The following is a 27,316-nucleotide window of genomic DNA, read 5'->3' on the forward strand; positions in this document are numbered from 1 at the left end:
TCTGTGCAGCATCTAGCTTTTAATCTTCATTTTGTCCAGACTCCTGAATCTCTTCTGATGCATCATGATATGAGAATAAAGTCAAAATGTTGGGTTTCCCAGGCAATCTCTTACTGATGGGAATGTAAAATGGGATAACTTCTGTAAAGGGTAATTTGTCAATATACAACAAAACTGTATATGCATTCACCCTTCAACCCAAAAATATTTTCATGAGAAATTTACCCTGAATATATACCTCTAATAACATGAAACTATATATAAACAAGGTTACTCAGTGTAGCATCATTTTTATTTGCAAGACATTGGAAACTACCTAAATGTCAAAGCATGGAGGAGATTGGTTGAATAAACCATAGTATTTCACAAGGGAGTACTATGCTGTTGTACAAAAGAATGATGATCCTTATACAATAACATGGAGTGATTTCCAGGAAATATTTTTAAGTGACAAAAGCACAATTCAAGATAACATATATAGTATGCTACCTCTCATAAAAAATAAAAGGGGAAATAAGGAAAGATACAAATCTGCTTAGCTTCACCAGTAAGAGAGGACAAAAGTGGAAAAAAATGGTTTCCTAAGGGTGAGGAAACAGGGAGGTAAGGGAGTGACACACCTCTGGGTACCGCTTTTTATACAGTTTTGACATTTGGATTCTATAATGGAAGTTAAAAACAATCCTCAAGCCCTGGCTGGTGTAGCTCAGTGGATTCAGCACGTGTCTGTGAACGAAAGGATCACAGTTTGATTCCCAGTCAGGGCACATGCCTAAATTGCAGGCCAGTTCCCAGCTGGGGACGCAACCATACATTGATATTTCTCTCCTTGTCGCCTTCCCCTCCCCTCTAAAGATAAATAAAATCTTTATATATACCTCAAGGGATGTTATTGGGTCAATTGACAAAGTTGGAATAAGAACAGTACATTATATAAAAAAATTGTATCAGTGTTTACTGAAGTTGATGAGCGCATTGTTGTCATGTAAGGGAATATTAATGTTCCTTGCAAATAGATACTGCAATATTTACTGAGAAGGCTCTAGAATATGAAACATACATCAAATGGGTCAGAAAAATTGTGTGTCTGGGTATGTGTATGTATGATAAAAAGAGAGGGAAAATAAAGCAAATGGAAGAGAATGTTAACAATAGGAGAATCTGAGTAAAAGGCATATGGTTATCCTTTGTACTAATCTTATTCTTGTGATTATTTTTTATGTTTTAAATTATGTACAACTTAAAAAAGTGTTTAAATGTTGAGTTGGATTCCCACTGGTTACATTTTAGAAGAGAAATGTGAACCTGATTGCCTCAGACTCTCCTGCTACTTCAGTTATTATCAGAACCTGGGAATGCAACAGCCTCTTGGTCTATGATGGGGTCTTCCTAAAGTTATTCTCAGAATTTGACAGGTAAAGTTTCATCCAGGGTGCACTTTTCACTGCACCAGGCAGAGCCCAAGGTAAAGGAAGTTAAAGATTGCATTGATTTGACTAAGAGGGCTTAGATTAAGAATAGTTGCAACATCACGCACCAGGATTAGGCCAAGAACTTTATGCATGTCATCTCATTTAATCCTCCCAATACATGGAAACAGGAGCAGTAATGTTCTTGAGAAGGAAGCAAAAGAATAGGGGCCTTAACCTATGAGAAGTAACAATGTCATGACTGGAATTCAGATGCTCTAGTTTCAACTCCTGTGCCCTTTAACCTTTATGATGCAACACCTACCCCAAAGATAGAGAGATCAGACTGACCTGGCAAATCTTAAAATTCTACAGGCCTTGGTTCAGAGGCTGCATCCCCTATATAGGCTTCCTTAAACCTTGAGGAGTCACTGGTGCTGATTTCCCCAGTTTCCCATCTCACTTGGTACACACCACTGAAAGACATTACTGGCCCACAACAAAGTAAAAAAAAAAATAAAGACAAAGTAGTAAGTTTTTCACAAAGATAAATTACTTCAATTTAAATAATTGGTCTTTATTACAAAATTGAGCTTCTTGGTGTTGAAGTGTCATTTTTTTAATGAAATAAGGATGTCAGGAAATGGTTTTTATAGTGCCTCAACTTGGAAAAAAACTAAAAAAGCAGATTAGCAAATCTGTATCAGTTGCCAAAATTTATTTTGAAATTATAGAGACTTATAAAATTCAAAATTCTATCAGCTAATAGACTAGTCACCCTCTGAGGCATCTTCCACCCATAAGAGTGAGTGGCTCTACATCCCACAGATTCAGAATCTTGAGTGTCACCTACCAGGTCCAGAAGAGACATGCCTGGCTTCATACCATGGTTCAGCTACTCACAAGTCAAAGGACTTTGAGCAAGTTGCTTAACATCTTTGAATCTCAGTTGTTTTTGATTTATGAAACAAGGGTAAAAATAGTATCCTTAAATGCAATTTCATGGGCTTTGGAGCCCAAAGCCACACATAGGCTTGTGTGGCATATAATAAAAGTGGCTATAAATATTTGCACTTCTTCCATCAAGGGGTAGAATCTACTTCCTCGCCCTTTATATCTAGACTGGCCTTTCACTGTTTCAGCTAAAAGGATGCAGCCTGGGCTACAAGTGTCTATTCACATTCGATTTTGGTCTTGAAATACTCCAGATCTGCCACATGAACAAACCCTGAATGGCCTGAAAGTTGTTAAGGCCCCAACACTCTCACCACCCTAGTTGCTAGCCACCCGATAGCTAGAAAAGTTTTTGAAAGAGTCCATTCAAGACTAACCAGTTCTATAAGCAGCAAGAGATAAGGGGACAGTCACCTACAAAGGAGTTCCCATCAGACTGTCAGCAGATTTCTCAAAAGAGACCTTACAGGCAAGAAGGGGCTGGAAAGAAGTATTCCAAGTCATGAAATCCAAAGACCTACATCCAAGATTGCTCTATCCAGCAAAGCTTTCATTTAGAATAGAAGGGCAGATAAAGTGCTTCTCAGATAAGGTAAAGTTCAAGTTCATCATCACCAAGCCCTTATTACATGAAATGTTAAAGGGACTTACCTAAGAAAAAGAAGATAAAAAAGATGAACAGTGAAAGGACAGCAAACTCACAGTTATTAACAACCACACCTAAAACAAAAGCAAACTAAGAGGACAGCTAGATCAGGAGCAGAACCATAGAAATGAAGATCACATGGAGGGTTAGCAACAGGGGAGTGGGAGAAGGGGGTAGAAGGTACAGAAAATAAGTAGCATAGACAGTAGGTAGAAAATAGATAGGGGAGGGCAAGAATAGTATGGGAAATATAGAATCTAAAGAACTTGAGACATTTGGGCATAAACTAAAGGGGGGAATGGTGGGGGAGGGGTGTGCAGGGTAAAGGGGAATGAAGGGGGGAAATAGAACAACTGTAATGGCATAATCAATAAAATATATTTTAAAAAAAGGCTAACCAGTTCTTAATCTGACCACCTATATAAGAGTAAGCCTAGTCAATATTAGCCAAGCCTGACCGAGATCATCAAGAACACCCAAATGAACCTTAGATTCATGAGGAATACTAAACAGTAGTTATTTGAAACCACTACATTTCAGGGTGGTTTGTTATTAGTAAAAGCTAACTGATACAGTTTCTTTTCCAGAATTAATATTTTCTAAGTGACCTTGAGCAATAATCTTATCTGAAAAATAGATTGAACCATTTCTATTTCTTTAGTTTATTTTAAGCACTACATGCTATAATTAAAATATTTGCCACATAGTGCTGGTACATACTAAATTCTTAATTGGGGACAATTGCAAGTATTCAGTTTAGAAGTGATATAACAGTAATAGAAGCAGCAATATATTTCCTTCCCCTCCTACCATCCACATGGGATTCTAGCCCTGAGAAACTACAGAGGATATTTGTTTGAAGTACCTATTCATCCTGTGACCAATAAGATGTCTTATGAAGTTTGCTCAGCTAGTGTTTAGTTGATTTTGTATTCCTGACTCAGTCTGAGCTCTTTAGTTATACAAGGTAGGTGCTGAAGTATCTCAAAGTACAGAATTTTCACCAATTTTTCAGAAAGTTGACAACATAACTTTCCGCAAAATCAAAGAACCTTATATGGTTAAGAGTTTGAGAACAGGGGCTGCTAACTTATTTTGCAAAGTCCCTGGGCACCAGGCATTCTCCCAAAAGCTTTACATAAGTTATTCACAACAATCTTGTGCAGACTTCTGCCAGGATGGAGGCATAGGTGGAAACACTGTACCTTCTCGCACAACCAAGTTTAAAAACAACAAAGTTTTAGCAACAAAAACGCAGCCAAACCACAACTGTAGGGAAATAGAACAACTGTAGTGGCATAATCAATAAAATATATTTAAAAAAACAATCTTGGGTGAAGCATTTTTGCCCCACATACTGATTAGGAAATTGGGTCCAAGGTTGTCGAGTGGCTCTTCCATGACCATATAGTCAATAAAGAACACAGCCAGTGTTGTTTCAGGTCAGATGCATCCAGACCTGTTGATCTTTCCCTAGAGACATGCTTCCTTCTTTGAGATCATCTGAGAAATCTCTTACAGTGTCCCCCTTTTTGCCCTGGCATCCACCGCCTTTCTAGTCAGTCAGGCTTATGGCACACCTGTCATCTCCCACCTGAACAAGTACAGTAGCCTTTTGTCTCACTGCATCTAGGCTCACCCCATAACTATGGTTCTAATCCCTGCCACAGTGACCTCTATGACATATAAAGCTGATTATACCAAATTCCTACCTCTCAAAATTATTCCATCTCTCTATCAGCTGCAAGATAAAATCTAAAGTCTTCTATAAGGCACAAACAGCTATCTACCTCATCAGCCATGAGTTCCAGCTCTCCTGCTTCCAGTCCATACTAAGCTACTTCTAGTTCCCACTGCCACCATGCTTTTCCTCATTGCCACTCCTTTGTGCATTTTGTCACTCTCTGCTGTACTCTCCCCAAGGGCTTGAATTCCTGACAGACTCTGACTTGATCAAGTCTCTTTTCAAATGCCAAATCCTTTTTCAGGTCTTTACAGAAGCTATTAAACCAGGGGTGTCCAACCAGTAGCCCACAGGCTGCATACATCCTAGGATGACTATGAATGTGGCCCAATACAAAATAGTGAATTTACTTAAAGTATTATGAGATTGTTTTGTGATTCCATGTCACAATGTATTTAATGTGTGGCCCAAGACAACTCTTCTCTCAGTATGGCCCAGAGATGCCAAAATGTTGGACACCCCTGCTAGATCATCTTCTCCCACCATCCCTCCATTCACCAGGTTAAAACAACACACAAATTATAATTGTTGCCCTATCCCCCCCATTAGAATCACAAACCAGACATCACTCCAAATTAGTAGATTTTGTATTTGTACCATGCACATAAAAAAGATTATTATAGTGGCCTCTGCCTTTAGTTGAATGGGCAAGAGTCTAAGACAGAAACCAAAGTAGATATCACTAATCAGTTATCAGACTTTGAACCAGTTGGCATCTCAGAACTGTAGGGTAACAGGTCTCTTATTGATAAGCACCTCATTTTTAGATACAATAAAGGACTGCTCAAAGCAAGCAGCTGTATCCTGAACATTAAGCTAAGAAAACAAGGGAGAGAGATGACAAGGAAAACCTTAATGAAATAAATAGCAAAGCCTGCAAAAGGGCTTAGAAAAAATAATTTACTTCAATTTTCAGAAGTGCCAAGGACAGAATGTATATTCCTTGTGAGTAGGAAAGAGGAAATTTTGTAAGAAACAAGATCTTCCTGAGCAGGTGCTAAAAAAATTAAATCTCATAGAGGATGCACCAATGCCAGAATTATGATCCACATGGTGAAGAAGGAGACGATGTTTGGCTGGACCAAGAGCAGAAAGGGATTGGAGAGACACAGTGTAATACCTGACAGGTAGAGAGGACCTCCAGGTGCAGGCTGTGCTGGCCGTGAGCAAATTTGTACTCTAGACCTCAGACAGGACTGCAAGGAGCACCTAGATGCTGATGATTGGGCCATTCTTAAGTCATTTTGCAAAGAAATAGAAGCATCATTTTTTTGTCTGGATCACAAAATCATTAGGACATTTTAATTATCTGCCCTTCAAGCATAAAGATGATAATGTTCTCAATAACATTAAAAACTCAAAAACAACTCGTATGAGCCTTTGGTGAAAAGGTACCTGGTAATAAAACTTAGCCAACCAATGATGTTTCCAATAAAAGGGCTCTTCAATGATAAAGCCATGAAAAAAGAAGGGAGGAAGGAAAGAAGGAAGGAAGCAAGGAAGCAAGGAAGGAAGGAAGGAGAAAGAAAGAGAGAAGAAAGAAAGAAAGAAAGAAAGAAAGAAAGAAAAAAAAAAGAAGAAAGAAAGAAAGAAAGAAAGAAAGAAAGAAAGAAAGAAAGAAAGAAGGAAAGAAGGAAGGAAGGAAGGAAGGAAGGAAGGAAGGAAGGAAGGAAGGAAGGAAGGAAGGAAGGAAGGAAGGAAGGAAGGAAGGAAGGAAAGAAGAAAGATAATAAAAGAAAAAGGCTTGTAGTAAGCACTATATAGCACTAAATGGATTTCAATGTTGTATTAAGATTAAACAACAGTGGGAATTATAGTTACAAATTAAAACATTAATATTATGAATTCCAACAATGTGTAATAATTTCACTAAGAAAAATGAAAAGTGTGAGGAAGGGAGGTAGAAACATAGATGACCTAATATTTTCATATTTCAAAAAAAGTGACTAATAGATACTACTTAATTTAAAGCATGTAATTTAAAAGCAATTTTTCCTCATCTCCTTCATCAATTTCAAAACATCTTTGTTAATTTTGAGGTATCTTTTAAGAATAAATATATCTTCTTATAAAGAAATGAGCTGAAGTTTAGCAATTTTTCTGTATTTTCTTCCATTAGATCCAAAAATAAACATACTTTGTATTAAAAATTGTATGCATATAATGATCCCATTTTTATAAAATTATTTCTACTTAGCTTTATCTCTGTAGTTGCAAAAATAAATGTACAAAGTAATACTCTCTAAAACTTACATATTAATATAGGGGTAGAGGAGTTTGGAGTAGTTTACTTTCATGAACTTTCAATACTGCTTGATCTTTATTCTTAAAGTGAAAAATATTTGTAAAACTAATAGATTATTCTTCAAAAAAAAGAAATGAGGACATTAAATAGATTTTGGCTCTCATGTCCACTCTGCTGGTTGGTAATAGTTGTCTAGAGTGCCACATTAAGAAGAATTTTAAACTGCATCGGGGCTCAGCAGGAAACAGTACTTTGAATGATCACTAAATCTACATGGTTCCCCCAAAGAAGTAATGCTACACAAGTTATACCATCAAAATTGCAGCAGTCTAATAAAAATAATAGCACTGTTTTGTGTATAATAATTAGAGAAGTCAAATTAGAAGAGGCACTTACACTGTTCACTTAATAAAAGTTGACTAAGCAGATACAGGCTAGGTAGCTTATATGCATCTAGAAAGCAGAATTTGTACACAAACATAAAAAGAGGCAAGTGATAATTGTATTATATTAGTCTTTTTAGTTAATGTATATTTGAAATTTCCAATAATATAAAATATTTAAAAGACAGAAAGTTAGAGAATTCATGAAGAAGCCTCTATCATTCTAAGAATAAATAGTAAATAAATAAGTAGTAATCCACAGACACATTAAACTACATGAAAAAGCCCATTCATCTCACTGAGATGTTTTTTCAATGATGTTCTAATTTTATGTTTAATAAAAATGTATCAACATTTACCATGTATATAGATTATTTTGATCAAATGGGAACTAAAAATATAGTGATGATTTGATCCAGAGGAGAAAATATTAAAACAAGAGCAGGGTAGTAACAAGACTTTTTAAAATTATATTTCAGAGGGAAAAAAACAAAAAGGACAAAGTACATTGAAATGATTTCATAATAAATGGTGATATAACACTGCTGTCTTCTAGGAAGGGAAATGCAGGGCCAAGGAAAGAAAGACTGTCACTCAGGTGAAAGGAAAACCAGCAGAAGGTGGGTGGGCCCTTGGAAGACTAGCAGAAGGAAGTTTGGAAAAGGGACTGCTGAGTTTTGTGGCTGAAAGAAAAGACTGGGGTAAAACTGGGGTGAGAGCTGTGCCATTGGGAGGTCACTGGATATTTCAGTGGAGCAGTGAGCAAAATTTTTTTGTCTCCAGGAATCTTGGGCTGACTTGCAAGGAGCTATGATTAGGTCAGACATTTTATATGCACAGCCTGCAGAGTGAGGGACTCCACAGCAGAGGTATATGTGGGGTAGGGGATCTCTAAACTCCTCAGCCAGTCAGATGTACAAAGCAGATGCCAGGGTGATTTCTGGTGGGCAAAGCTGGGGCCAGAGAGGAGAGCTGGCTATGTGGACAGCACTAGCTGCAAGTCCACCCCTGTGAATTTGCCTGGACAGAATTTCCTGGGATCCAGGATGAAAGGAGGCTTAAGGGCTGCCTAGCAACACTATGTTTATGCTACCATCCTGAGGTCATGGAGGGAATAAGAAAAACAGTCCCCTTTCTGGAGAGAGGGTGCCAGAAAGCGAGAGCAGCACCCGTGATGGGGAGCCCCAGCTTGGGAGAAGGCCTGCTGTGGCTGAGTCTGCCCCCGTGACACCCACATTCCGCAGGCTGGTGTGCTAACATGGGAACTGGGCCTGGTGGGTCCCAGATTTCCCCAGCTTCCCTCACTAATCACAGCTTTCCTCAGCTTCTCCATTGTTTTCACAGCTGTTCAGCTGCTTCTGCTCAGTTGGGGGACAGACAGGCTGACTCCAAATCACCGAGCAGGGAATAATACTCAGGCCAAAGAGAGGGTGCACAAAACAGGATTTTTCTTGGTGGGGAGGAGCTGAGTGGGTGGCAGGGAGATGGGAGGGAAACAAAACTCTTAGCCTCTTTACTGGCTGAACAAATGTGTTTATTTCCAACAGAAGAGACAATACTCAGAATTAAAATTGTTCTGTAGCTACAAAATTTGTGAAGGATTTGGTTTTTCCAATATGAGATCATATTTGCCCATAAAAATAACATTGGAAATGGTAGCCATTTGCCCAGGCCAAACCACAAAAGCCTGTTTAATTCTCAATGTTTTCGGTTATATTCACCATCCTGAGAAACAAGTAGCTGGATGAGAGTAGGAGGAAATTTAACAGTCCGAAAGAAAAGCATAGCTAACATTTATAAATTGCTCACTATGGACTCAGAACAATATATATGTGTAATTTAACAACATCCACATTGTAAATCTGTGAAGCTTAATGATCTCATTTTACATGAAGAAACTGAGGCCTGAAGCAGTTAGTAATTTGCCCATAGTTATAGAATTATTGAGATAAGGCCATTATTATAAAAAAGCAATCTGATCCACAAATCAATATACTTAATAACTATAGTGCATTGTTTTCTTTAATATTCCTGCATTAGTTTCCTATGGCTGCAGTATCAAATTACCATACAATTTAATGGCTTAAAACAGCACAAATTACAGTCTGGAGGTCAGAAGTCTGGAAGAAGTTTCACTGAGCTAAAATTAAGTTGTGACAGATCTGTGCTCCTTCTGGAGGCTCTGGGGGAGAATCCACTTTCTTGACTTTTTTGTATTCTGAAAGCTGCTGAAATGCCTTGGCTTGTGGCCCCTTCTTCTACCTTCAAAGCCAGCAGGAGTGCATCTTCTCTCTCTCTCCTGGCTTCTATCCTTGCATCTTTTTCTCTGGTAAGGATCCTTTGACTACATTTGAGCCCCACCAAGATAATCCAGGATAATCCACCCATTTCAAGCTCCTTAATTTAACCACATCTGCAAAGTCCCTTTTGCCATGTAAGGTAACACATTCACAGGTTTCAAAAATTGGGATGTGAACATCTTTGGGATTCATTACTTAGATTACCACAACTCCTAATAATATATGCATATTTTAACTAATGTATGTGCCATGCTGTATTCCACAAATCTATATTCTCCTTACAACTACACAAGTGTTTTGAGGATAAGGACTTTTTTCTACTCATCTTTAAATTCTTAGTGCCTCAAAAAATAAAAACAAAGTGGGTTTCCATAAATGTTTATTGTATTGATGAGTAAATGATGAATCAAATGTGGCAATAATCTGAGTCAACATATTTGAGTGACATTCGTATCATTTATAACAGAAATAAAAAGAAGAGAATTGAACATATGCCGAGGTTCAGTAACCAAAATAAAGTGTACTAAATGCTCATTTCTCATGCTGTTTTAGTCCCCCTTCTTTTGCTCATTCTGTTCCTCTGCCTGGGGTGGGGAATCCTTCCTACCTTTCTTTGCCCATTATTTTCTGCTCACCCTTTCAAACTTAGGCCAGGGGTCCCTTCTCCTAATAATCTTTTTCTGACACACACACTGATGTCAGAGATGTGTGCAACTAGCTCACTACAGCTGATTGTGCACATTTCTTCTCAACTTCTCATTTTGCAACATCTTGTTGCAAACCCTGGTAGAAGTATTTACACCACAGAAATCAGAGCTTTTCTTTCCAGAGAGTAATTATTCAATATTTACACCACTGCACATATACACCCTCTACAGGCTTAGTCCTCACTTGCTGATTGTGTACCAACTGCACTCCCTCTTCCTTCTCCTACACTATTTTCCCAATTTTTATAAGCTCTTGTCTATATGCTGATTGTTTTTTCGAGTGCCGCCACCATGACTACACAGTAAAGAAGAGGTGAAATCAGGAAGTATTTGTTGATACCTTAAAGTTACCAAATAATGATTTGACAATATCATGATCCTTCCAATAATTCAGCCTGGTTCAACAATTTCTGGACTGATCCTCCAATTCATTTCAGGAAAGTGTTGAATCTCATGCAGGAGTTACTATCCTCTATCTGTCCCTGTGTCTTCCACTCAGCAGCTGCAGAGGGCTCCTGAGAAAGGAGTGTGGCCTGCTCATCCCTGACCACTCATTTATCTCACGTTTTTGTGCTTTGTCCTTCTTCTCCATGTCTCATACGCAGGCTAACATGGGGGCTGGGGTAGGTGGAGGAGCAGTCTATTCCCCAGGGGAATGTGAGGGGCACACTTACATGTTCCAGTGACGTTTCTCATTTCTCTTTCATTGCCTTTCTACTCTCAGTCTAAGATAGGTGGGTATTAATTGCTTCAGCCATCAGTGACCTGGTCCTATGCAGGGGCCCTCACCGTACACAGGGACATCTTCAGTCTGATTCCAGCCTATATCATTGATATTGCTGTAGTCTGATAAAGTTTCTGACCACCAATCTCCTGATCCTCATCATCCCAAACTCAAGGCCTGAAGAAGCATGCATGATTTTCCACTGCTCCTTGAGAAACCACAGTAATAGGTAGGGTGATCTTTGCCCCTTTCCAAGATTCTGCATCACCTCTGACTCCAAACTCCAGAATCCTGAAGGTAACAAATCTAGCAAACTTCTACTTGGAGAATGAGATATCAGTTTTCCCTTCTTGAAAACCCCAAGAATTCAATTACAATGGGAAATGGATGCTAACTTCTTTTAAACTCTTCCCCCAAAGTAACTTCTCCCTCACACACATGACAGCTTTATTTGATTAAACAAGTTGGGTGGGGAGTGTTGTCAACAGTTTGTTTTGAAATTTCACAGTATGTGAAAATCTCTATGCTTCTTCCACATTATTTTACTTCCCTACTTTAAATTTCTGTGTGTACCAAGCATTATGATAAGAATTTTAGAGAAATTATATCACTACAATAAGTAGGCATATTACAGATGAGAACATCGAGTTTTCGCAAAGGCTAAATAATTTGCTCAGTATCACAGAGCTAATAAGCTCCAAATTAAATTCAAACATAAGTTAATTTAACTCAAAAACCTGGGTTCTTTAACACCATTCTCACCCCCACCTCGAATCCACCCCCAACCGTGGACTCATCTCTTCCTCTCTATAAGCATCTCTAATTTGGGTTATATTATTAAGTATCTCTTTAAAATATATGTTGCTTCCTGGAAGGCAAGCTCATTAGCCCTTTTTATTATAAGAGAGTTTTTATTGCTCATACTGCCAAGAAGCAGATAAGGGGTCACCAAAATGGCAAACAAGTAGAAGTTTAAAATTTGATGGCATTTTACCAAGTCCCTGCAGGGCTTACCCCGGACTAGTTAAAGTAAGAAAACTGACTGTCTCATGGAGATCCTCACAACCCTGCCCCCAGGTATGGTCTCTGCTGCCAAGTTGCCAGGAATTAAATGACTTACACAGACTTCACAGAAGTTTCTGGGTCCTCATGGAACAAAGAGGGTTATCTTTGTAAAATCTGCTGCTGCTTAAATCAGCAAAGGGCACTGGGGTTTGCTGGATTTCCAACTGGGATCCCTTTCCTTCAGCTTCTAACTTCCCCTCCTCTGTGATCCCACTTGTCCTTACTAAAGTTCACATCATTATTAAAGCCCTTTGTCCACCTCTAACTGTCTGGAGTAAGCTATGGGACATTTCCAGAATCTTCCTCCCCACTCCAACATCAGACCTAAACATACATTTCTGCATTTTTCTTGACTGAGTCTCCTCTTGACCCTGAGAGGCTTTTGGAGGCAGAGTCCAACCTCCTCAGTGACAGGAAGTCCAGACAATGCTACATCACCACCCCAGGTGAAGAGCAATCCCCTCACAATAAAGCAAGCAAGAGCGTGTGACCCCTTTCTCCTCTCTCACCGGTAGGAAAGTCCAACCACAAAGGTTCTGAGTGAAATTCCCCAAAAAGAAATTTAGAAAAGCAAAATCATCAATTTAATCAATTTTCTGTTTTGACCAAATCATCTGCTCCTAACCACCAGTACTGAAACTAATTCATTCAAGACTGTGAGCTCAGGGCCATAGACGTGTGTGTGTGTGTGTGTGTGTGTGTGTGTGTGTGTGTGTGTGTGTATTTCAAAATAAGGAGTAAAAACTACAAATCAGGATGAATAGATGTTGCATTAAATACCTACAATCAGGAGTGTCCAACATTTTGGCATTTCTGGGTCTCTGGGCCACACTGGAAGAAGTAGAGTTTTCTTGGGCCACACATTAAATACATTGTGACATATAATCACAAAAAAATCTCACGATGTTTTAAGCAAATTAACAACTTTGTGTTGGGTCACATTCATAACTATCTTGGGCTGCATGTGGCCCATGGGCCACAGGTTGGACACCCCTGAATGAATGTAACATTTTGTCAGCTACTAGACTACAACTCTATGCATATGGTTATTAATAATTATAGGAAATAGGGATGTGGCTGTATTTTAATGTTTGAAATGATGCTGGGTAAGGCCTCCAAAAATAAGGCTGCCTGGAGTGTTAAAGCTTCCTCACCTAAGTTCCATGGCCCACGATGTGTCTTTGACCAAAACTACAGTTAACTTCTTCTTCAGAGGAAAAGAAAAGGGAAAACTGGATAAGTCTTAACCTATACTAGCAATTGTGAGGGTCCCATCCCTTACTTGATACCGCTGTTCTCCCTTCTGCATTCTGGCTGATCTTTCTGCCTCTGTCTCCTCTAGTCTCCATCTGTGTCCCCCACATATGCTGCAGCAATTCCAGGTGGAGGAGATTACAAAGATCATTTATTTCAAAAGAATAACCTCACCTCAGGCATCTCCAGAAAATAGAATGCTTTCTGGCTCAAGGAGCCAACTGATGGGCAGATACTGAGAGCTCACTATACATGAATAATAACACACTCATAATACTGCAAGCACTGTTCTAAACCTTTTCCAATTATATCATGAATTCCATTATTATGACTATTTTTCAGCTGAAAAATGTGCAGCAGAGAGTTAAGTGCCTCATTTAAGGTTCCACAGGCAGAAAGTGGCAGAAATTTCAGTCACCATACTGCACCACTGTGTCACCCAGACAGGAGGAACCCGAGACCAACACCACCTGGAATAGCTGCTTGGAACCTAACCCTCATGTGAGGACAGCAGATGAAACAGGCATCCTAGCACCATGTTTTAAAGAAAGAAATGCTTTTCTATCTTATTTATATCATGTGATTTGGAGTCTCTGAGCAGCTCAGCCTGTTCCCTAACACACTTTGTCTTGGGGCCTCTCAATGAGCGTGTGGAGTCACTTTGGGCACTTAACCTCACATAACTTGGTTGTGTTTGGTTAATCAATCACTACTTTTTTGATAAGTCTTATCTCCCTAGCTAGATTTGAAAAAAAAATACCCTTGCAGGTACAGAATGGATCTTACTATGGTCTTAGAGAACACACCTATGAATTTCCATTTCCTAGGTGTACATTCCTGCTCCCCATAGTTCAACTGTGGCACCATGGACAAAATACCTCATTTCTCTGTTTCAATCTCCTCAACTGAAAATGGGAGTGATAAGGTATCCAAGCACAGGGCTGCCAGGGATATTAAATGGCCCAATAACTCACAGAAAAAGCTTAGTTCATTGGCTGATAGAGAAGACCCATTCATTAACTCTTACCCAAAACTAGACATATCAAGATAAAAGTACCCCAAAACTGTACCTAGTACTATATACACATTATCTTGTTAAGTCCTCCAAACAGGCTTCAAAAGAGGCAAATGTACTAAAATATTACAGAAAAGTGAGCTTAGATTTAGAGAAAATTAGTACATTACCTAAGCATATGGCTTACAAAACATGGAACCAAAACTAGAGCCTGAGGTTCTTTCCAAAAGAGCAAGACTTCAGCCAGAGCTCCAGCACAACCCTGACAGACCTGGCACTAATTCATCTGATATTTGTTGATTGAATAAATGACTCCAAATTCATAGAGGGTTTAAATAGGCTTGGTGGTATTCCTAAATTTGATTTTTAGGATTAAAGAGTTACACTACAAAATACAAGACTATGATCAGGGGTTTCATGCTAATCAACTGTTATTTATAATAAGAATAAACAAAGATAAACAGCTTGCTATGTATAAGAACAGAGCTAAGTGAATGTCTAGAGTTATTTCCCACCATCCTTATTTGAGCCAGGGGGTTGGGAAGGGTGAGAAATACATGTGCAAATGATATCACATTATTTCCAGAACTGTAATCTATGGAACAGATTGCATTGACAATATTTGTTTGAAATAAGCCTACAGTAAGTTATACCCCAGGGACTAGTCACTGCAACTAACCCAATCAAAAATAACCAGGGCAAGGAATTGGAGCCTCCTGATATAATCTGTATATTTATAAGAGGCTTTGCTTCAAAAAGGTAGCTCCAACCCCGGATCTCAAGACCTTTATTTGAACTCTTGGCTGTGGTGTAATTGACAGAGAGAATTAAAGGGGATATGAAGACCTGGGACTGAACTTTTTCAATAGTCTCAGCTCGGCTCACATTGCTCATGATATTAGAGGCTGTGGTGATGATATTAAATGATGCCGCACTGACAGAGATTAACAGAGTATGCAATTAGATTTAAATGCTGTAATTGGAACATGCTGTTAAGTGCCTACCATCAGTCCTGGGTCTCCCCTTATGGTAAGTGAGTCTCTCCTTGGGTTGTTCTATAAATTTAACACTCTCCTCACCAGCCAGAAATCCTGCGCCACCTATACAGAGAGATTGATGAGGCCTGACACAATTATGAAATCGTCATGGATTGTGCTGCACACTTCTATATTACTTTAAATTGATAGTTTCAAGATGCTTTCAAATCTAGTTTGATCTTACGAGCTTTATAAGAGCCTATGAGGAAAGGATGCACATTGGCAGGGATGCAGTTAACAATAGATACATGTGAAAATACTCGCTTGGGGTCTGTGTGGCTAGTCTGTGGATGAATTATGAATCTAAATAAACTTGGTCTTTTCACTTCAAGCTCCATGTGCTTTCCATCATGCAATGTTGCCTTCATAGGTTGTAATTTGAAACTAATTTTGCCTACTGAATTCGTCTTTGAGGATGTGAAGTTCCTTGGGTCCTCCCAGGACAACCTACCATATTTTGATACCTGTTACCTTCATGCCATAGGCCTCTACCAACAAGATGACTGTTTTTAACGAATGACAATACCACAGGGTGAAATCAAGCCATCACCAATGTGCTTGTTGAATATCTACTATGTGTCAAGACATTAACAAGAACCATATAAGAAATAAAGAAGAGGATCTTAAAACCTTATTAACTATTTCTGACTATGTATTCAGTTTGCTCCCCCATACTAAGTATGAAGATAAAAATAATAGTTAACATTCTCCAAGATAATTATTATGGGCTAAGCCTTTTATAGATACTCTATATGTACTAACCTTTTCATATTAAAAGTTGGTTTTCAGATTTTCCATGCGATGACAAGATTGCAGTACAGTGCTATCGAGGTCATTGGGAAGTGGAGAGGGTTCCTTGTATGGGCCTCCGGATGAGCCCTCCAGACATCACCCAGAAAGAGAACCTGAAAATTTGGGGTTTGCTTATTCATAGATTACATAGGTGTTGGGTTTCTTAAAATATATATACACTCAAAATTTGAAAATAGAAAAATGCATTAAAGAAAAAGTCTTTGTTTTATTCAAATTCTCCAGCTACCCAGTATACCTCTCTCTAACTGAACAAGCAAAACAAAGCAACAGAATAAGTTATCAAAATCATTAATTCTTTGTGCATCCTGTCAGGGGTATTTTTGATGAATACAGAAGTGAATCTGAGTAATTATTCTTTTTTCATTTTCCTTCTGTACCATACACATTGTTGTATACCTTGGTTTTTCACTTAAAATGCAACTTGAAGATCTTTCCATATTATGTCTAAAAAGCTTCAGCAGTATAATTCCATTTCACCAGTCCTCAGTTGATGAATATTCAGGTTATTCCCAGCCATTTGCTATGAAGAATAATATTGCACATGGCATTTTCACACAGGCAAATATATCTATAATACAGTTTCCTGGAAATAGAATTGAGGGTCAAAGGCTAGATTCATTTATAAGTTTGTTTGATATTGTTTAACTTGTACCAATTTGCCGCTCATTGGGAGCACATAAGAGCATTTCCACACAATCTTGGTAACATGATGAATCGTCAAATGTTTAAATTTATGCTAATTTGATAGGTGAAATGGTATATGAGTATAATTTTAATTTTCATTCCTATATTATGCAAAAAGTCAAGTGACTTTCCTTTTAATAAGAGCCTTTTATTTTGGATTTTCCTTTCCCGTGACCTGTTTATGCATATCTTTTGCCCAGTTTTCCACTGGGTCAGTGATCTTTTCTATATTGATGGTTAAGAGCTACTTTATATATCAGAGATTAGCTCTTTTTCTGTAATAAGTTGCAGATATTTTGCCCAGGGTCATTTGTCTTTTGATTCTGCTTATAGCATTTTTTTGCTTACAGATTTTTTTAAATACATAAAGTGAGACATATCGTTTTTTTCTCTTCTGGCTATTACACATTATATAATAATTCAACAACTTTTTCCCATTCCAGGGTAATAAAATAATTCTTACATGTTTTTTCCTACTATTTTTGTGATTTCATATTATTGCCAGCACCTGACCCTGCACCTGGTCCATAGCTGGTTTTTAATAAATGTTTATTGAAATGATTAGTTAATGGATTAAACAACTGCTAAGTGCTTCCTAGTAAGGCTATATTTTTACATTATATCATTATATCCCTACCTCATCTTAATCACAAAGTGAGTTTCAACCCCTTTTTCCCCTTTCTGAATATATTACCTTGATGATAGACAGCTTACCACTAAGCATCTCCCATTTGATCCACTATTTGGAAAGAATCTGTTTCTGCCTTTTCTTCTAGGCAAGCAGTCTACCCATTCCCACTCCCACCTCACCCAGAGACAAACACCAAACACACAAATGCACATATGCTGAGAGCTCACTCTATAAAAAGCAGATTTTATATGTGGTTTCTGCATAATGTAAACACTTTCTTTAACTATAAGTGAAATGTGTATTAGACAAGGAGAAATTCTAGAGTTCTGTGCAAGGCTCAGAATTCAGATCTATTGCCTTCAGATCCATTGCCTTCAGAACCATTTCTCATTCCTCCCCTGCTCTATACTACAAAGTGGGCTCACCTCCACAGCCTGTAACTCCCTAGCAAAGTACTGATGAGATTAGAAAGCAAGAGAAAAGGGGGGAAGCCAGAATATTCTGTACCCACTTCTCCATGCTCAAGAGCTGAAGTATTTCTGTAGCTATAGACCCCATGGGATAGGCTGTTGTGGACTGCTCTGCCTGGTTCTAGGAATTATAACTCTACCTCCTGTGGCTAAGGATGAACAAGTGACCTCTGGAATGTGAGCCACAGGAGACAAAGCTTGTCTCTGGTAGCAAATGCTGCCTTAGTTTCCTCCCTGCCCCCAAAGCATGGTCGGAAGTCCTTGCTGGGTAAGACCCCTCAGAGGAGGGGCAACCTAGGTCAGATATGATCACTTGGGAGGCCAAGTGATCATGGAAAGACTCAGGGGGGCTGCAACAAAGAGGGAGCAATGGACTCTCAACCCCAGCTTTGACAAAGCCTGAGTCCCCATGTGCCCTGGGAGAAGTACTTCCTGGCTCTAATCCCCTTAAGCCTGAATACCTGTTGGGGAGGGGTGCGGCTCCTTGCCTTGCTAGAGCATGTCTTAGTGAAAAATCTGGCATCACAAAAACTTCCTGAAAAACCTGTGAAATCTGCTCTGCTTAGAGTGCTTTCATTCATATGTTAAGGGTTTGAGCAGGAAACCCTAAAACTCTGTTCCTGACAGACTCTGACTCAGACTAAGCCCTCAGATTTCTTTGAAATGTTATCTACTGTTTGATCCTTGCCACCCTGTATTCCTGTGTATTACAACCCAATAAAAGCCTTTGGAGGAAGGGGCTCAAGGCTTTTTTCCCCTGAGAAACTGGCCACTGTTCAAGGCCTTTCCCTTTTGAGGGATCGGCTACCTTTCTTCCCCAAGCAGATCATGTCTTGGTAGTGTTTACTTTCATCCGTGGTGGACTGGGGGACTTTACCAGGAAAGTCGCCCCCATGATAGGCCTGTGGTGGCAAGTTTTTTCCTGGTGCCTCTGCCCCTGGGTTCTAGAAATACTCATCACCTTTGGTGCTTCTAAACGAGAAGGAGTAGGGACTTTCTGCTGCTGCAGATCCCCCTGTGGTTGCCTTACGATCCCTTGTTGACTTCTTTTGTATCACCTGTGCAACCAATTCCCTATATTACATTCCTCCAAATGGTCTTTATTTTCCCATTTGAACTGATACAGGTAAAGATGACAACAGAAAGCTAGAACAACTGTTTTCTATATTGTCAGTTCACTTTTTGTTTATGCGGGTGCCTATATTCTCATCTTAGAATACAGGTATCAAATGTTATGCATTCTCCACACTATCACACCAACTCCCAAAACACCTCTACATATTAAAACTTCCATAAATATTTGTTGAATGAAGGAATAAATGAATGAACAAATGAATGAATTAAATTGAACCTTGGGAGCTATAACATCTTAAGTGTTTAAAGCTTCTACATATATCATAAAGTTGTTATACATTAATTAGAATTCATCGATAACTACCTTCCTCAGTAACATACAAATCTGGAAGTAATGTAATTAATTCAAAATTACATAAGTAATCAAGGTGTGCTTATTTTTCCATCAATCAAGACATAATTACTTAGTTGTGAGAAAGCTCAAAAGGTGTTCATACAATCTTTAATAGGGTTTGCATAGCATGTGACAACTCTGGAAGCAGCATGGCATTCTCAAAAGCACTAGACAGTCAGGCAGGAAAGAAAGGCCTATTACTTCTTAGATACTGTTGTAATTTTCCTTACAGAATTTCTTGTGCAGATGACCAGATCTTTTTGGATGCAATTTCACACATGTCTCACACAGACACGCACACACACACACACACACACACACACAGAGCACCAACAGCAACAACAATTATAACAAAAAAGAACAAGCAGATAAGATAGAGAGAGAGAACAAGAAAGAGAGAGAGATACTTGTGTAGTTTCAGATAAGAGAGGGAAGAAAGAGATTAAATAGTGCCATAGTTTAGCTTGGGTTCCTTTGCAAAAGTAGAATTGAGAGATGATGAGTGTATCGGCCCGCAGTGACCACAGTGTCATGGATGAGATATGAGACAAATTCACACAGACTACCAAGTCCTGCAGAGGAAAAGGGACCACACGGCTACTCCCTCAAGGGGGGAGCTCCTCAGAGCAGCTTGACCACACTCTCAAGGGGAGAGCATCTGACCCTTGCCTAGACAGGATTTCATTGGGTTTAATTTGTGCAGGAATACAGGTACAGCTTATTAATCATTGCCAGGCATTAACGATCAAACAGTAGAAAGCATACAGAGAGCTATTAGGGCTTCTTCTGAATCAGCGTCTATCAGCTAAAAGGCTACAGAACTTTGAGAAAGAAACTCATTTTCTGCTTGGTCTTTTATCATTTAACTAAGAGCATTCTTAGCAAAGCAGGCTTCACAGGATTTTACATATCCTTTCTCAGGCCTGATCACCTGGGGAGCCCACCCTTTCCAGCACAGGGCTGCACCACCCTCAGTCATTGTTTCAGGCTTAAGTCAGGCAGAGGAGGAAAAATAGGTAAGGAATTTCCAGAGACTTTTCTCAGACTCAGGGGAGTCAGGCTTCATCAAAGCTGAAGGACGAGGGTCCATCACCTCCTTTCTCCATAGCCCCCCAAGTCCTTCCCTGGGGCCTCCACGTGATCATGCCTATCTTAGGTGGTTCCCCAATTCCTGCCTTGGGAAATCTTACCCATCATTCCCTAACTGATCAAGCACTGGGGGCCAGTTATGAAAAAAGGAGCAGAACCAGCACTCCTGCCAAAGAGATAAGTTTTGTTTCCTTAGTGGCTCATGGTCTGAAGGTCACTCACTCATCCTTAGCCATGGGGGGTTACGGCTCCTGAAACCAGGCAGGGTGGTTCCAACAAAGAGAAGAGCTTAGGTGCAAGTAATTTGCTTACTTGAGAGGTTGTTCTGTTTTCCCAAAACCCACAAGTTGAAGTCATAATCAGCAGTACCCCAGAATGTGACTGTATTTGGAGGTGGACCTTTAAAGAGGTGATTTGGGGTTACATGAGGTTATTAGTGTAGGATCTACTCCAATATTGCTGGCCTCCTAATAAGAAAAGACTATAACATATTTAAAAAAGAAAAGACTAGAACACAGACATGTGTTTAGAGGAAAAGCCATGTGAAAACAGAGGGAGAAGACAGCTTTCTACAAGCCAGGGAGAGAGGCCTCGGAAGAAATTAATCCCAACGACATCTTAATCTTGGACTTCTAGCCTCCAGAACTATGAGAAAACAAAATTTTGTCATTTAAGCCACTCAGTTTGTGATGTTTCTTTGGGAAAACCAGGGAAACTAACATGGAGGTAATTCCAGGGGTCAGGAGTTAATTCAGGAATAGGTGAGAGAACATTGAAAAAACAATGTGTGTTCTCCATTCCAGCACTCATTCTTTGTATTACCTGGTTTTTGATCTCTTTGTCATCATATATACATTCATTCAACAAACATTTATTGAAACATCAATTAAGTATCAGGCACTCTACCTGACTTTACAAATACAGGAGAATAAAAGGCAATCCCTACCTTCATGTTTGGAATTTAGCTACAAGATCCAGCTAATGATTCTGGAGGCTTTGCCTTCAAAGCATGGCAAGGTAATAACATGCCTCTTACATAAGACCACAAAGGATTCACTGGCCCAGAAACTCTCTCACCCTACCAACAGCCTGATTGTGTGGTTCTCTTCCAGAATTCCCTGGAATCCCATGTATTTAAATTTTGTCAGCATTACCTTTTAAGGACTTCATAAATATTATTTAAAAAATCTAAATAATTTAGTACCATAAACAATATTGATGCTTTCCACACTGGTAAAGTTTAACAACATCAAGGGACAGCAGGAAGTCTCTTCCATTTTCACTGTTCAGTAACTTGTAGACCAATCTCTAACCAGAAATAATTACTCCAAAGTGAGCAGGAGAGTGGGTAACATAGCATCAGGCATTTTTGATATTGTTGATAGAAATTTAAAATGTTCTGTAGCCCTTAGAAAAGGCCACTGGCATAGAATTATTAATGCCAGAAAGGAAGGATTCTATACATCCTGGCTTAGCCCAGCCCTGTGTTTAATGCATTTTTTTAAATGTGGTAATATAGCATGAACCTGGATATACAGTCACACAGATCTGGGTCTAAATACCTACTCAGCCACTGACTCTTTTGTGACCTCAACCTTCCCTTCCTGAGGACTTCACCTTCCTGAGCCAAAATTCTTCATCTGAAAAACAGAACCCCTAGATCACAGAGTTGCTGCCATGCTTGTGATGAGTTCTTTCCTACCTGGGCCATGTGAGCTACATCTGCCATCCCGTCCCTCCAGCACCTTCTAACTCTCCTCCCTGCTTTTGTTTTTCTCCTCAGCACTTAACATCATCTGAAACTCCAGAGAGATCATCGTCTTTATCTCTCTTTTTATTTACATGTTGCCACCATCTTAGAATACAAAATCCAAAGGATTCTTGGATTATTTCATTGATTGCTGTATCCTTAGCACAGAGTGGGAATTCAAAAAGCAGTTGTTGAATGAATCAGTTAATGAATGAACAGATGAGTAGATAAAATATTAAAAGGTAGTTATTAAGTGTTAGCTGAATGAAGCAAAGGACCACAAGCCTAGGTTAAATAGCTGGCAGAACAATACCAGTACCAAATAGTGACACCACCAAGGTGTGGGTTTTCCTCATGAGGAAAACTAAAATTTGGCTGAGACTTGACCACAAAGTGCTTTTTTAACAACAGCATCAATTATCCTGGGTAGTATCCTCTCCTTGGCATCCTAAATTTCTGACAAGTACCCAGCTGGTTGAGAGACAGCCCTACTTAATAACAACCCCTGACCCTTAAAGAGCTTTTTTCTTTAATCAAAGCACTTTCAGATACACATTTTATTATGGCTCCATATCTTTGCAGCAAAATATTCTTCCCACAACTTCTATCTTGTGTGTGAGTAAGGACACAAAGATTACAACAGAGCATGTCTCAAAGAGAAATCAGGCCAGTAAATGAGAGAAAATGTGCAATAGTGGGTTGGGAGTAAAGCCAAAAACAATGTTTGTTACTGTTAGTATGACCTCACTTTTAACCCTTAGACTAAAATGGTCTGGGATACAACACAGGTCACAGAAAGATGGTGCAGCGAGGAAAGAAAGAGCCACTTCCCAGCCACATACACTGGCTAACTGAAGACTGGCCATCAGTGGGGTCACAGAAGTTATGGGTAAATAGTCCTCACACCCCAACATGAGTTGGACAAGTGTTTCTCTGGTGAACAGATGAATAAATGAAATATTTATTTGTCTTCATCCATAAGTATTTATTAAGTACTTCCATTGTACCAGGTTCTGTGGTAGGCACCAGAGGTACGAAGGTGAATGAGACATGTAGAGTGCTGGGGCTGCGCCCACGAGTATCAAACATTTTTTAGACTTGGAATCTCCTTCAAAAGAACAAAAGCCAATATGCAAAACAGTTCAACAGTGAGCCACTCCACATTGAATGGGGTCTTGTTTGGACGAGTCAGAAAGGGGAGGGCGAAAGGGGCCATTCTGCCTGTCAGGTGTCTGAGGAAGTCCTATGGATTCTCAGAGCATGTTTAAAAACATTGACCATTCAGGTGCCTCTATGACAGAGATGTTAATATTCTGTGGGTTATAATCAAGCCCATTATAAGAAAGAAGGATTCTGAGGGGTCAAAGACAGAGAGAGAAAGTTTCAGAACTCAAAGTGCCCTTGACAGCAGATACTGCTATAGGGTTCCCAAATAATCAGAGTTTGTGAAGGCCAAGCAAGGCTTTGGGGTAGGAAGCTGTCATGGACATTAGTCATTTATATTGGCTATTCAGCATGGATCTTGTTGAAGGAAAAATTGCTTCTTCTCATGGAGGCAGAAATGCTAGATGCTTGCACAGATATGAACCTGGATCCAGAGACATAAGTAAACATCTCTTCTCCTCTCCTCTCCTCCCCTTTCCCCTCCCCTCCCCTCCCCTCTTCTCTCCTCTCCTTTCCTTTCCTCTCCTCTCCTCTTCTTCTTTCTCCCCCTCTCTGCCCTCCTTTTTTATTCCTTGCCTTTCCCATCCCCTTTCCAAACCTCCTTTACACCCTTCTCATCCCTTGCCTATCCTTAGTGACATTTTAAAGCCTGAGGTTCAAGTCAGATCTTGACACAGTTGCACAGTGTTGGGGCTCACTTCCCTTATCAGACCAGTTCCACTGAAAGTTTCCTTCAAGCCTCCTATGCAGCCTCCAACACTTTTGTTGGTATAGGCTACCAAATAGGAGGGAGGTCAAATGGGAAACTGGGAGACAGGAACACTTCTCCTTCAGAAGTTTGCCTCATGTCAAGCCAGAAAATTGCCTAAAACTGTGGCTGCAAAATGAAGAGATGTAAAGAATTTCCAATCATATCACCTTGAAATAGTTATGAATTCTTTCTTTTTTAATACACAGCTTTAACAAAATAAAAAAACTTTCTATTCTTGAACTTATGTATTTATAGTTTGGGAAATGTCAGCCAAAGACAGTGGTTTTTTCCTGCTTAGAACTTTGGGTGATCTAAGAGTCAGATGCTTTGAGAAGTCGTTTTTCCTCTAAGGAACTCCTTAAAGAGGAATCCAGGTGGACTTTCAACTGATAGCCAAGTTGTTGACAAACTACCAGAGTTTCTGATATTTCCTGGACACCACTCCATATTGCTTTAACAGGATTTCATTGCATTCAACTTGATATTCCCTCCAAAACCATTAATCCAGTCTCAGATACTTCTGTTCGTCAGAATTGACTTGGAAGCTATACTTAGAGAGGTCCAGAGAGAGAGGAAATATTCTCCTGTGTTAATTTAAAAAATGGTGACCAGGAAATAAAGTCCCAGTTAGGGAATTAAGAGTTAGGAAATGAGGGTTCTCATGCTGAACTTGCCAACTTTCAGGTTTGTGAACTTGGTCTTCCTCATCTATGAAACAGGGGAAATATACTTCATGAGATTTTTGCGAAGATTAAATAAAAATATATGTGATTATTTAATATAAATAAGAATATATATTATTAATATATTGCTCAATGAAATTTAGCATCTATTACTATTTCTTTGTTGTTGTTGTTTATTGTTGTTGCTGCTGCTACAGAATCAGAAGCAAGTATGGCCAGAGATGCTGGTGAAGACATGTGGATGGGAAATAAGAGCAGCTGTAATGATGGGGAAGAAAGAGAATTTTGAGGTCAGAGGGCTCTGTTTCCCACCAGCCATGTGACTGTAGCCAGTCAGTTTTAGCTTTGGGGATAAAATTGCAAGAATTGAATGATATGATGAATATCAAGGCCCTGCGTATGGTGCTTACTTTATAGTATGAACTAAATCAGTATTAATTTCCATCCATTTCCTCTTCTTATTAAAAAGGGGAAACTTTTCACTCACAGGGATATCACTCACAGCCCCAGCGCTCTACATGTCTCATTCACCTTCGTACCTCTGGTGCCTACCACAGAACCTGGTACAATGGAAGTACTTAATAAATACTTATGGATGAAGACAAATAAATATTTCATTTATTCATCTGTTCACCAGAGAAACACTTGTCCAACTCATGTTGGCATGTGAGGACCATTTACCCATAACTTCTGTGACCCCACTGATGGCCAGTCTTCAGTTAGCCAGTCAGCCCACCTGATTTTAGAGATAAAGTTTTATTGAAATACAGTCATGCCCATTATATACTACTGTCTATGACTTTTAGTTGCTACAGAGACCATGTGGCCCACAGAGCCTAAACTATTTACTATCTGTAACTTTACAGAAAAACTCTGCTGACCTCCAGTCTAAGTTATCCAAGCCCAAACTCCATATTTAAATATTTGGTTAAAAAGTTCCATTGTTCTATATAACCTAGTCATTGTCTGTTTGTATATTCAGTCCCTCAGTCCCCTTTTTTATTATTCTTTCACCTGTGAGAGGTTGATTAATTCAGGGAAGACCAGAGATCCAGGTCATCTTGGGATTGTCCAGTTTTCTCCACAGTCAACTGTACCAAAAGACAATCTTAACCTTTTTATAGTCACATCATTATGGCAACCATTTGATGAGATAGCTGCTGCTTGTAAGTTGTAAGTTGTACTTACAGTTGAAAGTAATGGACCACTACTACAACCACTATAACAAAAACAAGAACAATTAATAGTCCCATTGAGGTGATTGGAAGGATTATTTCCCTTGGTCTAAGAGAAAATGGAAAGAATAAACAAATGGGACTACATCAAATTAAAAAGCTTCTGCATGGCTAAAGAAACCATTATCAAAATGAAAAGGGAACCAACTGTATGGGAGGACATATTTGGCAATGATACCTTAGAAAAGAGTTTGATCTACAAAACATATAAGCTCATATGATTCAATACCAGGAAGTCAAACAATCCAATTGAAAAATAGACAAAGGGAGTTCAGGCCAAGATGGAGGTATAGGTAGAAACATTTCACATCCTCACACAACCAAAACAAGGATAACAACCAACTTAAAAACAGTAAACAACCAGAAGTGCCAGAAAAATCAAACTGCATGGAACTCCAACAACCATGGAATTAAAAAGCACTCACCCAAATCAGTAGGAGGGGCAGAGACAGGAGATGGGCAGCTGAGCAGAGAGGATGTGTGGCAAGGTAGCAGACCATGTGGGAGAGTCAGGGCTGGCTGAATGGGAAACTAAAGACTCGAAGCTAGCTGTAAAATACTGCCGGAATTTCCATGGTGGAAGAAACTCCCAATCTCACAGGAGAGTTCGTTGGAAAGTAGGGCTAGAGCCAAGCAAGCCAACCCACTGTTCTCCCTCTGACCCACCCCCCACCAACAGACAATGCCACTATGCAGTACAGAGGTTTGCCCTACCCAGGTGAATAGCTAAGACTCCACCCCTTATAACATAACAGGTATACTGAGACAAAGAGATATGGCCCAAATGAAAAAGCAGATCAAAACTCCAGAAAAAAGAGCTAAGTGACAAAAAGATAGACAATCAATCTGATGCAGAGTTCAAAACACTGGTAATCAGGATGCTCACAGAACTGATTGAGCTCAGTCGCAAAATGAAGGAACGAATGACGGCTACTCAAAGTGAAATAAAGCAAAATATACATGGAATCAACTGTGAAGGTAAGTAAACCAGGACTCAAATAAATGGTTTTGAATAAAAGAAAAAAATAAACATCCAACCAGGAAAGAATGAAGAAACAAGAATTCAAAAAAAAATGAGGAGAGGCTTAGGAACTT

Source organism: Artibeus jamaicensis, unplaced genomic scaffold, assembly GCF_021234435.1.
Source record: "Artibeus jamaicensis isolate MK-2021 breed Jamaican fruit bat unplaced genomic scaffold, CSHL_Jam_final scaffold_1019, whole genome shotgun sequence".
Classification (NCBI taxonomy): Eukaryota; Metazoa; Chordata; class Mammalia; order Chiroptera; family Phyllostomidae; genus Artibeus; species Artibeus jamaicensis.